Source organism: Hyperolius riggenbachi, chromosome 7, assembly GCF_040937935.1.
Source record: "Hyperolius riggenbachi isolate aHypRig1 chromosome 7, aHypRig1.pri, whole genome shotgun sequence".
NCBI classification, from domain to species: Eukaryota; Metazoa; Chordata; class Amphibia; order Anura; family Hyperoliidae; genus Hyperolius; species Hyperolius riggenbachi.
Genome location: NC_090652.1, coordinates 222,440,502 through 222,453,234, shown reverse-complemented (window position 1 = coordinate 222,453,234; position 12,733 = coordinate 222,440,502). Strand labels below are relative to the sequence as shown.

The following is a 12,733-nucleotide window of genomic DNA, read 5'->3' as shown; positions in this document are numbered from 1 at the left end:
GTCGGCTAGAGGTTAAAGGACAACTGTAGGGAGGCTATGTTTTTTCCCTTTTGTGCAATACCAGTTGCCTGGCTGTCCTGCTGATCCTCTGTCTCTAATACTTTTAGCAATAGACCCTGAACAAGCATGCAGCAGATCAGGTGTTTCCGACATTAATGTCGGAACTGACAAGATTAGCTGCATGCTTGTTTCTAGTGTTACTCAGACACTACTGTATCCAAATAGATCAGCAGGGCTGCCAGGCAACTGGTATTGTTTAAGTGGGAATAAATATGGCAGCCTCTATATACCTCTCGCTACAGTTGTCCTTTAAGTGGTTAATCCAGGCAAACTCCCACCATAATAGCAGAATGAGTAATAACACAGATAACGTAACAAAAGTCAAGCCTTATGGAGTATTAGAAATGCATTTAATGTAAAATTGACTACATGCGTCTATTCCAGGAGCAAAGGGTCCCAAATCCTCTCTTTCTTTTGCCAGGGATGGTCAACATTCTGATTATTCATTCCATTTGGATTCTGTGGGGAGTGGAACCTTTCTAAGGGATAACACAGAAGAAAATTAAACGTTTATGAGTGTGACGTTAACAGGCTGTTATGACAGTAATTTGTAATAATGTAGATACAGTAATGTAACACCTGACATTGATATTCAATATATCCTTTCACAAACTAATGCCCATTTTGCCATTTATATTGCACCTTTCCTGTAACAGAATGCAGGCATGTGGGACACACTGTATGTCCAGTATCCTAGGCCAATATGCCACTTCAGATTTAAAGTGAAACATGGCAATCCTTTCAGCTTAACTCCATACATTGCAGAGGTTAACAGAAAACATCTTACATGCAGTTACGTAACATAGTTCCTGTCAAAAAAAATGGGATATGGGAGAGTCAAAGTTTGCTGCCAGTCAATTAATTAGTCCTGGTGTGGGAAATGAGCAACACTCTGCTATTATGTATACCTGAATACTCCTGCAGCAAGATTATTCTGTATATGTATAGCACTGATGTCTTCCACAGTGCATTACAGAGTATAGAGCCATGCCCTCAGAGAAGCACTTTTTTAATCCCTACCATAGTTGTATTCTCTATTATGTTTAAACCAGTAACGCCACAGGGCACTGCTCAGGCCTTGGTGGGCCGATTTGCACAATTTTTTTTATCAAACACGCAGCTAGCACTTTGCTAGATGCGCGTTTTATGCGATCGCCACCGCTCATGACCCCTTGCGCAGCCTGGCCAATCACCACCAGGCTGCGCTATGGGGTGGATCGGGACTTCCTTTGATGTCATGACGTCATCGCGCTCGTCGCCATGGCGATGGGGGAAGCCCATATAGGAAATCCCGTTCAGAACGGTATTTTCTGTTGGGTATTTGCGCCGGCGGCGATCGGAGGGGTGGGTGGGAAAGCGAAGGGGGGGGGGGGGGGGGGGAAGCATGTAGCTAGCGCTAGGCTATAACAAAAATAGCTTCAAAAAAACCCTACCGCGGCCATGCGCCGCAATAAATCAGAACGCCAGGGAGGTGTTTTGCTACGGCTCACAGTATTACTGAGCAATGGGAATCCTGGCAAAGAGCCTTGAGGGATGGCAGATGTTCGTTGAACCTGCAGGGACAAGTAGCATCAGGAACTGGTGGCCAAGAGAAGAAACTTCAACCATGATTTAAAGGCGAATAGAGAAGAAAGAATTAAGGGATAAAATAAGTGACAGATGAAAAACAGAAGAATACAGAAGACATAATGGGAAAACAGAAAAATCAAGTTTAGCATGAAAAATCATATGCGATTTTAAAGTTACCTAGATACATCTTCATGTAAAATTAACTTTATTTATATTTATGAGAAAATTGCCAAACCAAAATTTGCATATAAATGCATACAAAAATTGCAAAAACTTGCATGAAAAATCCACCCCAAAAAAAAGACCTGAAAAATTGCTAATGCAAATTCAAGCAATCGGTAAATTGCATGCAGAAAATGCTATGAGAAGCATAAATGGCCTTTGATGGAACAATCTTGATTGTATAGTCTTACTACACCTATATAATATGAGGGACAACCTAAAGTATCTGTTCAGGCAGGGAACACACTTAACTGTTTTCGTGCACCTCTTCTGTATAGAAAAACTGAGAACTCATGTTAATCAATGGGCTGACAGACCTCACATACATGGCCACGTTACTAGGCAACTATGTGGTGCACATGTATGGAGAACAGAGTGTGCCCAGAGCCAGCGAGGGACAAGCAGGGGCCGTGGACAGATAATGTATAACTTGCACTGGGCACCGGGGGGGGGGGGGGCGCAATCTAACATTAGGGGTATAGTGTCGAGGCAGTGAGGTGGTCGAATGCGGTGTCACTAGGCCTGATTCCAGATCGATTTCAGCATGAAATTGATCATGTATCGGCCTGCGGTGTTTGGGCAGCCAACATATGTCTGTCTAATCAATTTGATTAAGCTTCGTACTCACCGCCCAACGGCTCCCGCGACGTCCCCTTGATGACGGTCATCAGCGACGCCTCTTCCTGTTTGCGGGTTAAAGCACGAGGTCACGCGGCATACACAGCGCAGCGAGCGAGACTTCCGTGATCGCGGTACTTTGCGTGGTGTCGCCAGTGAACTCAAAGATCCGCGGTGTCGGTCCATCGTCATCGGCACAACACTAGGCGACGTTCGCGATCGTGCGCCTGTACTTGCGATACTGTTTAAAAATCACTGGTTGTCGGGAAAATTGCCAGGTGGGTATGCAGCTTAAGAGAGAGATTTGTCAGCTCAAGAGAGAGATTTGGTTAGATCTGCCCATCATCGCTAGATCTATGGCTACCTTAAGTCCAGACAGTGTGCTCATAATGTTATGCTTGAGGTAGAAGTGAGGAAATATAGCATAAAGTAACAATTATTCAAACATTTGAAGCACGTGTTTTGGGTAGCTGGCTAATTTACCGTTTTTGTAATATTTGTTTATGTCTTCTAACGAATAAGGAGTCATAAGAATTTCTTGAAGGACAACTGATGTGAGAGGTAAATGGAGACTGCCATAGTAATTTGATTTTAAGCAATACCAGTTTCCTGCTGGCTACCTTGCGGTTCCTCTGCCTCTAGTACTTTTAGCCATAGACCCTGAACAAGCTTACAGCAGATCAGAGGTTTCTGACATTGTCAGATCTGACAAGATTTGCTGTATGCTTGTTTCTGGTGTTATTCAGACACTACTACAGCCAAAGAGATTAGCAGGGATGGCGGGCAACTGGTATTTTTTAACAGAAAATAAATATGGCAGCCTCCATACTCTAACTTCAGATGTCCTATAAATCTTGCCTAGGACTACTAGATTTTTTTTTTCCATTGCATTAGACAGAGTGTTTAATGTGAACCTGAAATGAGCGTTGATATGAGGCTGCCATTATTATTTCCCTTTAAACAATACCAGTTGCCTTGCAGCCCTCTTGATCTTCTGGCATCCATAGTGTCTGAGAGTCACAACCCTGAAACAAGCATGTAGCTAATCCAGTCAGACTTGAATCAGAGCACCTCATCTACATGCTTGTTCAGGGACTATGGCTAAAGTATTAGAGACACAGGATCATGTTTAACCTCCTGAGCGGTATGGACGAGCTCAGCTCGTCCATCACCGCCGGAGGCTGCCGCTCAGGCCCTGCTGGGCCGATTTTTATCAAATAAAGTGCAGCACACGCAGCCGGCACTTTGCCAGCCGCGTGTGCTGCCTGATCGCCGCCGCTCTGCGGCGATTCGCCGCGAGTAGCGGCGAAAGAGGGCCCCCCTAGCCGCCTGAGCCCTGCGCAGCCGGAACAAAAAGTTCCGGCCAGCGCTAAGGGCTGGATCGGAGGCGGCTGACGTCAGGACGTCGGCTGACGTCCATGACGTCACTCCGCTCGTCGCCATGGCGACGATCTAAGCAAAACAAGGAAGGCCGCTCATTGCGGCCTTCCTTGTTTATTATGGGCGCCGGAGGCGATCGGAAGAACGCCTCCGGAGCGCCCTCTAGTGGGCTTTCATGCAGCCAACTTTCAGTTGGCTGCATGAAATAGTTTTTTTTTAATTAAAAAAAAACCCTCCCGCAGCCTCCCTGGCGATCTCAATAGAACGCCGAGGAGGTTAAAGGATCCTTTCTCTACATGCATAGCTTGCAACAGAGCTCCCCAACCCTGTCCTCAAGGCCCACCAACAGTACATGTTTTGCAGCAAACCACAAATATTCACAGGTGGGGTAATTAGTGTCTCAGTACAAGCTAATTAACTACTTGTGTGGGCTTTTACAAAACATACACTGTTGGTGGGCCTTGAGGACAGGGTTGGGGAACACTGGCTTACAGGATAGAGATGACATCGCTCAATATTCCTGTGAAGATGACCTTGTGTTTCGTTGCCCAAGTAGACCCACATTCATGGACAATGTACAGGTGCTGTTTAATAGTGAAACATGCTAATTCTTAAGAAAATAACATTGTTATGTATATTTTTGTATTAAAGCAATTTTAAATTAAAATAACTCTTTACCTAGATTATTTCTTAAATATCCTCGAGTAGAGATTCTCTTGTATAGCTTGACATAAAAGAAAAATAATGTCAAAATATTATAACTACCGTAATATTATTATTATAATTAATGATTACTGCAGGCAACAAGCATAACTGTAACTAAGCATTGGAGTCCAGTTTGCTCTTTGTCCCAACAGAGGATCAAAATACAAAATGATATGTCCTGTTTTGCATACCTGAATGCAGCGACCTGGCCACTGTGGCTAAAGGCTCATACCCACCTCACCATTCTTTGCACGGTTCTTCTTATGTCCGGCAATTTCTTTAAAAGACAAGCGTTCATTACCGCGATCTTGTAAGGTGGGTACGAGTGCGCGATCAGGCAAATGACGCTTTGCGACATGCAGGGACAAAAAACATCACGGCGGATCGGATCTTAAAGATCCCCGACAACTCCCAAGCAAAGTGCCATGAGCATTTGAACTCTCGTTTGCGCCCGCCATGTGCTGTCACATGACATGATGGGCTTGATTCACTAAGACAAATAGCATGCCTTATCAAAGCTAGCACGCCTTATCAAAGTTAACATGCCTTCTCAGAGTAGCATAGCGAGCGCTACGAACCCGCAGGGACTCAGGGCAGCTCTAGTCATTGCCAATTAGCAGGCATAAGTTCGCTATGCTACTCAGATAAGGCATGTTAACTTTGACAAGGCGTGCTAACTTTGAAAAGGCATGCTATTTGTTTTAGCGAATCGAGGCCAATGTGTTCTCACAGGCAGAAAGATGGATCAGGGAACCTTGATCGTCAGGAAGGCGTCGCTGTGAGGTTCCCCCGTCCATCATCAGGTGAATATTGAGCTTTAGTGTCCCTCCAGTTCCTAGTCAGAGTTGTAGACAATCATAACATTTCATGTCTACTTAAAGGGATACTGTAGGGGGGAGGGGGTCGGGGGAAAATGAGCTGAACTTACCCGGGGCTTCTAATGGTCCCCCGCAGACATCCTGTGTTGGTGCAGCCACTCACCGATGCTCCGGCCCCGCCTCCAGTTCACTTCTGGAATTTCTGACTTTAAAGTCAGAAAACCACTGCGCCTGCGTTTCCGTGTCCTCGCTCCCGCTAATGTCACCAGGAGTGTACTGCGCAGACACAGACCATACTGGGCCTGCGCAGTACGCTCCTGGTGCCATCAGCGGGATCGAGGACACGGCAACGCAGGCGGAGTGGTTTTCTGACTTTAAAGTCAGAAATTCCAGAAGTGAACCGGAGGCGGGGCCGGAGCATCGGGGAGTGGCTGCGCCAACACAGGATGTCTGCGGGGGACCATTAGAAGCCCCGGGTAAGTTCAGCTCATTTTCCCCCGACCCCCTACAGTATCCCTTTAAAGGACCACGATCCTAAACATTTTACAATTTAAAAATACACGTAAACACATACAAATGAGAAGTATGTTTCTTCCAGTGTAAAATAAGCCATAAATTACTTTTTTCCTTTGTTGGGGTCACTTACAGTAGGTAGTAGAAATCTGACAGAACCGACAGGTTTTGGTCTAACTAATTTCCTCATGGGGGGGGGGGGGGGGGGGGGTGTGTTCTCAGGGTCTTCTTTATCTTCAAAAGGACTTAGTGAATGTCAGTTGCTCCATCCAACTGCCAAAAAAGTGTGTAGCGAGCAGGGAGGCTGTCCAGAGTCTTTGTATAAATCCTTTTCAGGGAGTGTCTTTAAAAGGAATAAAGGCCATGCGGAGAATCCCCCATAAACAGATGGACTATTCTAAAACCTGTTGGTTCGGTCAGATTTCAACTACCTACTGTAAGTCACAGCAACATAAGAGAAAAGTAATTTATGGCTTATTTTATTCTGGAAGAAATATACTTCTTTTATGTATATGTTTACATGTACAGTGGAACCTTGGTTTGCAAGAATAATTAATTCCTGCTTGTAATCCAAAGCACTCTTATATCAAAGCGACTTTCTCCATAAGGATTAATGTAAATTCAAGTGATTTGTTCCACAATCCATAACAGTTACAGAAACCATTGAATGCAAAGTACTGTACTGTATAAAATAAAGATATAAACAAGGCTTTCACTATAACTAACAGAATCATTGCTATATGTTGACTCACCCCAACCTTTTCTTTGTGTGTGGCTTTAACAAGAAAGTTATCCAATGACAGTTGCTGTTGATTACTTTTGAGGATTTCACGGAAATGTGACTTTGTACAGTCCCTCAGGGCCGGGCCGAGGCAGAGGCGAGGGAAGCTCCAGCCTCAGGATGCAGTGTAGGAGCGGGCGCACAACTCACTCAGCTATCACTCCCATATAGTGTTTGAAGCAGAGAGAAATAAGACAAGGGGATACATGACAGTGACTGCAAGCCAAATAACTAGAGATTAAGGTGTTGGGGGCCCTGGGACACCTCTTAATCTAATAGCAATCAGTGTGTGACAGATTGGGTGGGAGGGATGGGGGGCACTCTTTGGTGTCTCAGCCTTGGGTGTTGGAGGATCTTGTCCCACTCTGCAGTCCCTACACTCAGATTAAGTACAATCCTGCATCAAGAAAAGAAGAACCATCGGCTCAATTGTAAGGATGGATGGGACACGTGTAAACATGTTTTGCTCGTCTATCAAGACATTGCTTGTATATCATGTAAAACATTTGTTTGCTTGTATTTCAAAATGCTCTCAAACCAAGTTACTTTCAAGGTTTTACTGTATTTCAAATTTTAATTTTTGCAATAGTGGTCCTTTCAAGATGCAAGGAAGTAGATCAGAACTTCTGATGGGGGTTACAATTATTTTTGTAGGCCTAGTACCCCTTGACTCTTACAAGAGGGACACCCCTATCCATGCTTTTGGACAAATGATCCAGAGAGGATTCCAGCTACTGTATCTTACATAAGTGTTACAGGGGATGCCTCCAAATATGCAGCTGGTGCCTTTCAAGTAAGAAAACCCAGCACACTTTACCAACTGAGTGCTATAAATGTACCTTGCATTAAATGTTTGTAACGTAATAAAAAATGCTATGAAATGTGTTAGTAAAATTGTAAGCTTTAAAACAAAGGACACAATTTGCCAAAAACCATTGTAATTGTATTGTTCAGCAAACCTCTTTGTTAAATTAGAAGAGGTTTGTAGTTAACAAAAATAGACAATTAAAACAAGAGTTCAAAAAGCAGCACACTTTTAAAGCGGTATAAAACCCTGACATAATATTCAATAAAAACATGTTTTCCTACTTTTTATATGCCATACGGTTATCATATTTGCTTTTGTGCATAAGTATTATTATTTATTTAGAAAAGATACTTTCCCAAAGTACACTTTTTTTTTCTCTGAGAGCTGACTTTACATTTTATTTATAACTGCTTTATTCATGTTCTAACGTAAGCAGAAATGCTTTCTGATTGTCTGACTTTGTTCAGGAGAGTCTGCAGTGTCAGAGAAGTGTTTATTTACATTCCTCACTTGATACAATTAAATACAAGTTAACATTATCTTCACTTCAGATGCGTCCAGCTTCGCTGGCAGGGAACTTGTAAGTCCTGTGTGTAACCCTTGAAATGCTGTTCTAGTAAAAAAAAAAAAATGCTGGTTGTATATACAGTGGCTTGCAAAAGTATTCGGCCCCCTTGAAGTTTTCCACATTTTGTCATATTACTGCCACAAACATGAATCCATTTTATTGGAATTCCACATGAAAGACTAACACAAAGTGGTGTACACATGAGAAGTGGAACGAAAATCATACAGGATTCCAAACATTTTTTACAAATAAATAACTGCAAAGTGGTGTGTGCATAATTATTCAGCCCCCTTTGATCTGAGTGCAGTCAGTTGCTTATAGACATTGCCTGATGAGTGCTAATGACCAAATAGAGTGCACCTGTGTGTAATTAATGTCAGTACAAATACAGCTGAAAGTGAGGGCCTCAGAGGTTGTCTAAGAGAATACTGGGAGCAACAACACTGTGAAGTCCAAAGAACGCACAAGACAGGTCAGGGTTCAAGTTATTGAGAAATTTAAAGCAGGCTTAGGCTACAAAAAGATTTCCAAAGCCTTGAACATCCCACAGAGCACTGTTCAAACGATCATTCAGAAATGGAAGGAGTATGGCACAACTGTAAACCTACCAAGACAAGGCCATCCACCTAAACTCACAGGCTGAACAAGGAGAGCGCTGATCAGAAATGCAGTCAAGAGGCCCATGGTGACTCTGGACGAGCTGCAGAGATCTAAAGCTCAGGTGGGAGACTCTGTCCATAGGACAACTATTAGTCATGCACTGTACAAAGTTGGCCTTTATGGAAGAGTGGCAAGAAGAAAGGCATTGTTAACAGAAAGCATAAGAAGTCCCGTTTGCAGTTTGCCACAAGCCATGTGGGGGACACAGCAACCATGTGGAAGAAGGTGCCCTGGTCAGATGAGACCAAAATGGAACTTTTTGGCCAAAATGTAAAACGCTATGTGTGGCGGAAAACTAACACTGCGCATCACTCTGAACACACCATCCCCACTGCCAAATATGGTGGTGGCAGCATCATGCTCGGGGGGTGCATCTCTTCAGCAGGGACAGAGAAGCTGGTCTGAGTTGATGGGAAGATGGATGGAGCCAAATACAGGGCAAACTTGGAAGAAAACCTCTTGGAGACTGCAAAAGACTTGAGACTGGGGCGGAGGTTCACCTTCCAGCAGGACAATGACCCTAAACATAAATCCAGGGCAACAATGGAATGGTTTAAAACAAAACATATCTACAGTGGTGTGAAAAACTATTTGCCCCTTCCTGATTTCTTATTCTTTTGCATGTTTGTCACACTTAAATGTTTCTGCTCATCAAAAACCGTTCACTATTAGTCAAAGATAACAATTGAACACAAAATGCAGTTTTAAATGATGTTTTTTATTATTTAGTGAAGAAAAAAAACCTCAAAACCTACATGGCCATGTGTGAAAAAGAAATTGCCCCCTGAACCTAATAACTGGTTGGGCCACCATTAGCAGCAATAACTGCAATCAAGCATTTGCGATAACTTGCAACAAGTCTTTTACAGCGCTCTGGAGGAATTTTGGCCCACTCATCTTTGCAGAATTGTTGTAATTCAGCTTTATTTGAGGGTCTTCTAGCATGAACCGCCTTTTAAGGTCATGCCACAACATCTCAATAGGATTCAGGTCAGGACTTTGACTAGGCCACTCCAAAGTCTTCATTTTGTTTTTCTTCAGCCATTCAGAGGTGGATGTGCTGGTGTGTTTTGGGTCACTGTGCTGCTACAGCACCTAAGATCGCTTCAGCTTGAGTTGACGAACAGATGGCCGGACATTCTCCTTCAGGATTTTTTGGTAGACAGTAGAATTCATGGTTCCATTTATCACAGCAAGCCTTCCAGGTCCTGAAGCAGCAAAACAACCGCAGACCATCACACTACCACCACCATATTTTACTGTTGGTATGATGTTCTTTTGCTGAAATGCTGTATTACTTCTACGCCAGATGTAACGGAACACGCACCTTCCAAAAAGTTCAACTTTTGTCTCGTCGGTCCACAAGGTATTTTCCCAAAAGTCTTGGCAATCATTGAGATGTTATTTTTAGCAAAATTGAGACGAGCCTTAATGTTCTTTTTGCTTAAAAGTGGTTTGTGCCTTGGATATCTGCCATGCAGGCAGTTTTTGCCCAGTCTCTTTCTTATGGTGGAGTCGTGAACACTGACCTTAATTGAGGCAAGTGAGGCCTGCAGTTCTTTAGATGTTGTCCTGGGGTCTTTTGTGGCCTCTCGGATGAGTTTTCTCTGTGCTCTTGGGGTAATTTTGGTCGGCCGGCCACTCCTGGGAAGGTTCACTGTTCCATGTTTTTGCCATTTGTGGATAATGGCTCTCACTGTGGTTCGCTGGAGTCCCAAAGCTTTAGAAATGGCTTTATAACCTTTAACAGACTGATAGATCTCAATTACAGTACTTTTGTTATCATTTGTTCCTGAATTTCTTTGGATCTTGGCATGATGTCTAGCTTTTGAGGTGCTTTTGGTCTACTTCTCTGTGTCAGACAGCTCCTATTTAAGTGATTTCTTGATTGAAACAGGTGTGTCAGTAATCAAGCCTTGGGGTGACTACAGAAATTGAACTCAGGTGTGATAAACCACAGTTAAGTTATTTTTTAACAAGGGGGGGGGGGCAATCACTTTTTCACACAGGGCCATGTAGATTTGGAGTTTTTTTTTTCTCACTAAATAATAAAAACCATCATTTAAAACTGCATTGTGTGTTCAATTATGTTATCTTTGACTAATTGGTAACGGTTTTTGATGAGCAGAAACATTTAAGTGGGACAAACATGCAAAAGAATAAGAAATCAGGAAGGGGGCAAATCGTTTTTCACACCACTGTATGTGTTAGAATGGCCCAGTCAAAGTCCAGATCTAAATCCAATCGAGAATATGTGGCAAGATCTGAAAACTGCTGTTCACAAACGCTGTCCATCTAATCTGAGCTGGAGCTGTTTTGCGAAGAAGAATGGGCAAGGATTTCAGTCTCTGGATGTGCAAAGCTGGTAGAGACATATCCTAAAAGACTAGCAGCTGTAATTGCAACAAAAGGTGATTCTACAAAGTATTGACTCAGGGGGGCGAATAATTATGCACACCCCACTTTGCAGTTATTTATTTGTAAAAAATGTTTGGAATCATGTATGATTTTTGTTCCACTTCTCACGTGTACACCACTTCGTATTGGTCTTTCACGTGGAATTCCTATAAAATTGATGCATGTTTGTGGCAGTAATGTGACAAAATGTGGAAAACCTCAAGGGGGCTGAATACTTTTGCAACCCACTGTACCTGGGGCATTCTCCAGCCCCCTTCAGGCTAATCAGTCCCTGCTGTCCTCCTCCGCCACCTGGATCTTCTGCTATGAGTCCAGGTACTTGAGCCAGCCTGTCGTAGTGCGCATGCACACACTCCGCCGTGAGCATACTACACCCAGGGCCGGCCTTTGCTATGAGTGACCTGTGCGGTCGCTCAGGGCGCCATGCTCTCAAGGGCGCATGCGCCCTGTCGCCCCGCTGTCTCCCTGTGTCCTCTCCGTATATATATGTAGAGCAGGACTACAAGAAAATGGCCGCCGATGTCCACAAATGCAGACAAACGTGGCCATTTTCTTGTAGCCTGCTCTAACTACAGATGGAGCGGAGGCGAGGAGAGAAGAGTGACGTCGGCGCTGGAGCTGGATGTCAGGTGAGTCAGTCTCTGCCCGGCCCGCTGCCACATAAAGGGAGGGGGGGGTTGCCTGGGGCAAACTACCTACACTGGTGGCAAACTACCTACACTGGTGGCAATCTACCTACACCGGTAGGCATACTACCTACACTGGGGGCATACTACCTACACTGGGGGCATACTACCTACACTGGGGGCATACTGGGGCAAACTACCTACACTGGGGGCATACTGCCTACACTGGGGGCAACTATGCTACTTATGGGGGGGCAACAAAATCCGGTTTCGTTTAGGGCGCTGTGAAACCTAAGGCCTGGCCCTGACTACAACTGTGCAGCACTGTTGCACAGGTGCAGAATGCTCCTGGCTGTGGAAGCGGCATGCGCCTGGACTGCACTGACTGGCTGAATTACCAGGACTCATAGCAGAAGATCCAGGTGGTAGAGGTGGACAGCGAGGGACTGATTAGCCTGAAGGGAGCGGGAGAAGCCCCAGGTACATATAAAACTTCTTTTCATCCTTCTCAGGTACCATTTAATTCGTAGTCACCAAACCAAATTTTAACAACATATCAAATGATTTAATTTCATGAGCAAAGAGTGCGCGTACATTTGCATAAATCAGGCACAGAATTATTTCCATCTCATTGACCATCTCTATTAGTGACACGGCTACACATCAGGCTTTATACTTACAGCATAGATGTTATTTCGTATATATAAGAGATTCCTGTGTACACATCATATACACTGTACAGTCACAATCAGATGTGTATATCTGACTTTAAAAATACGAGTTTTTTTTATACACACAATTGATCCTTACAGAAGTATATTAAATTATAACTTTTATTTAAAAATTTTGATCATTTTTCATTTTCTCATAGTACATAAAACCAGATTGGGACCTTTAGTACTATATACAGCACTTGCACGATTTAGATCAGTTTACAATGCTGACAGAGCAAGAGAGCACTTCGCTCTCATTTTTTGTTTTCTTTAC

General features: G+C 43.7%; 1 long non-coding RNA gene across 1 annotated transcript in view; it reads right to left on the bottom strand.

Annotated features, from left to right (window-relative positions):
• Positions 1 to 388: 388 nt before the first annotated feature.
• LOC137525775 (uncharacterized) overlaps positions 389 to 12,733 on the bottom strand; it is a 33,862-nt gene continuing 21,517 nt past the window's right edge. Inside the window, exons 3-4 of the long non-coding RNA XR_011023009.1 lie at positions 4,528 to 4,573; positions 389 to 539 (exon numbers count right to left, since the gene is read on the bottom strand). This is a non-coding gene — a long non-coding RNA (uncharacterized lncRNA). The remainder of the gene's footprint in view (positions 540 to 4,527; positions 4,574 to 12,733) is intronic.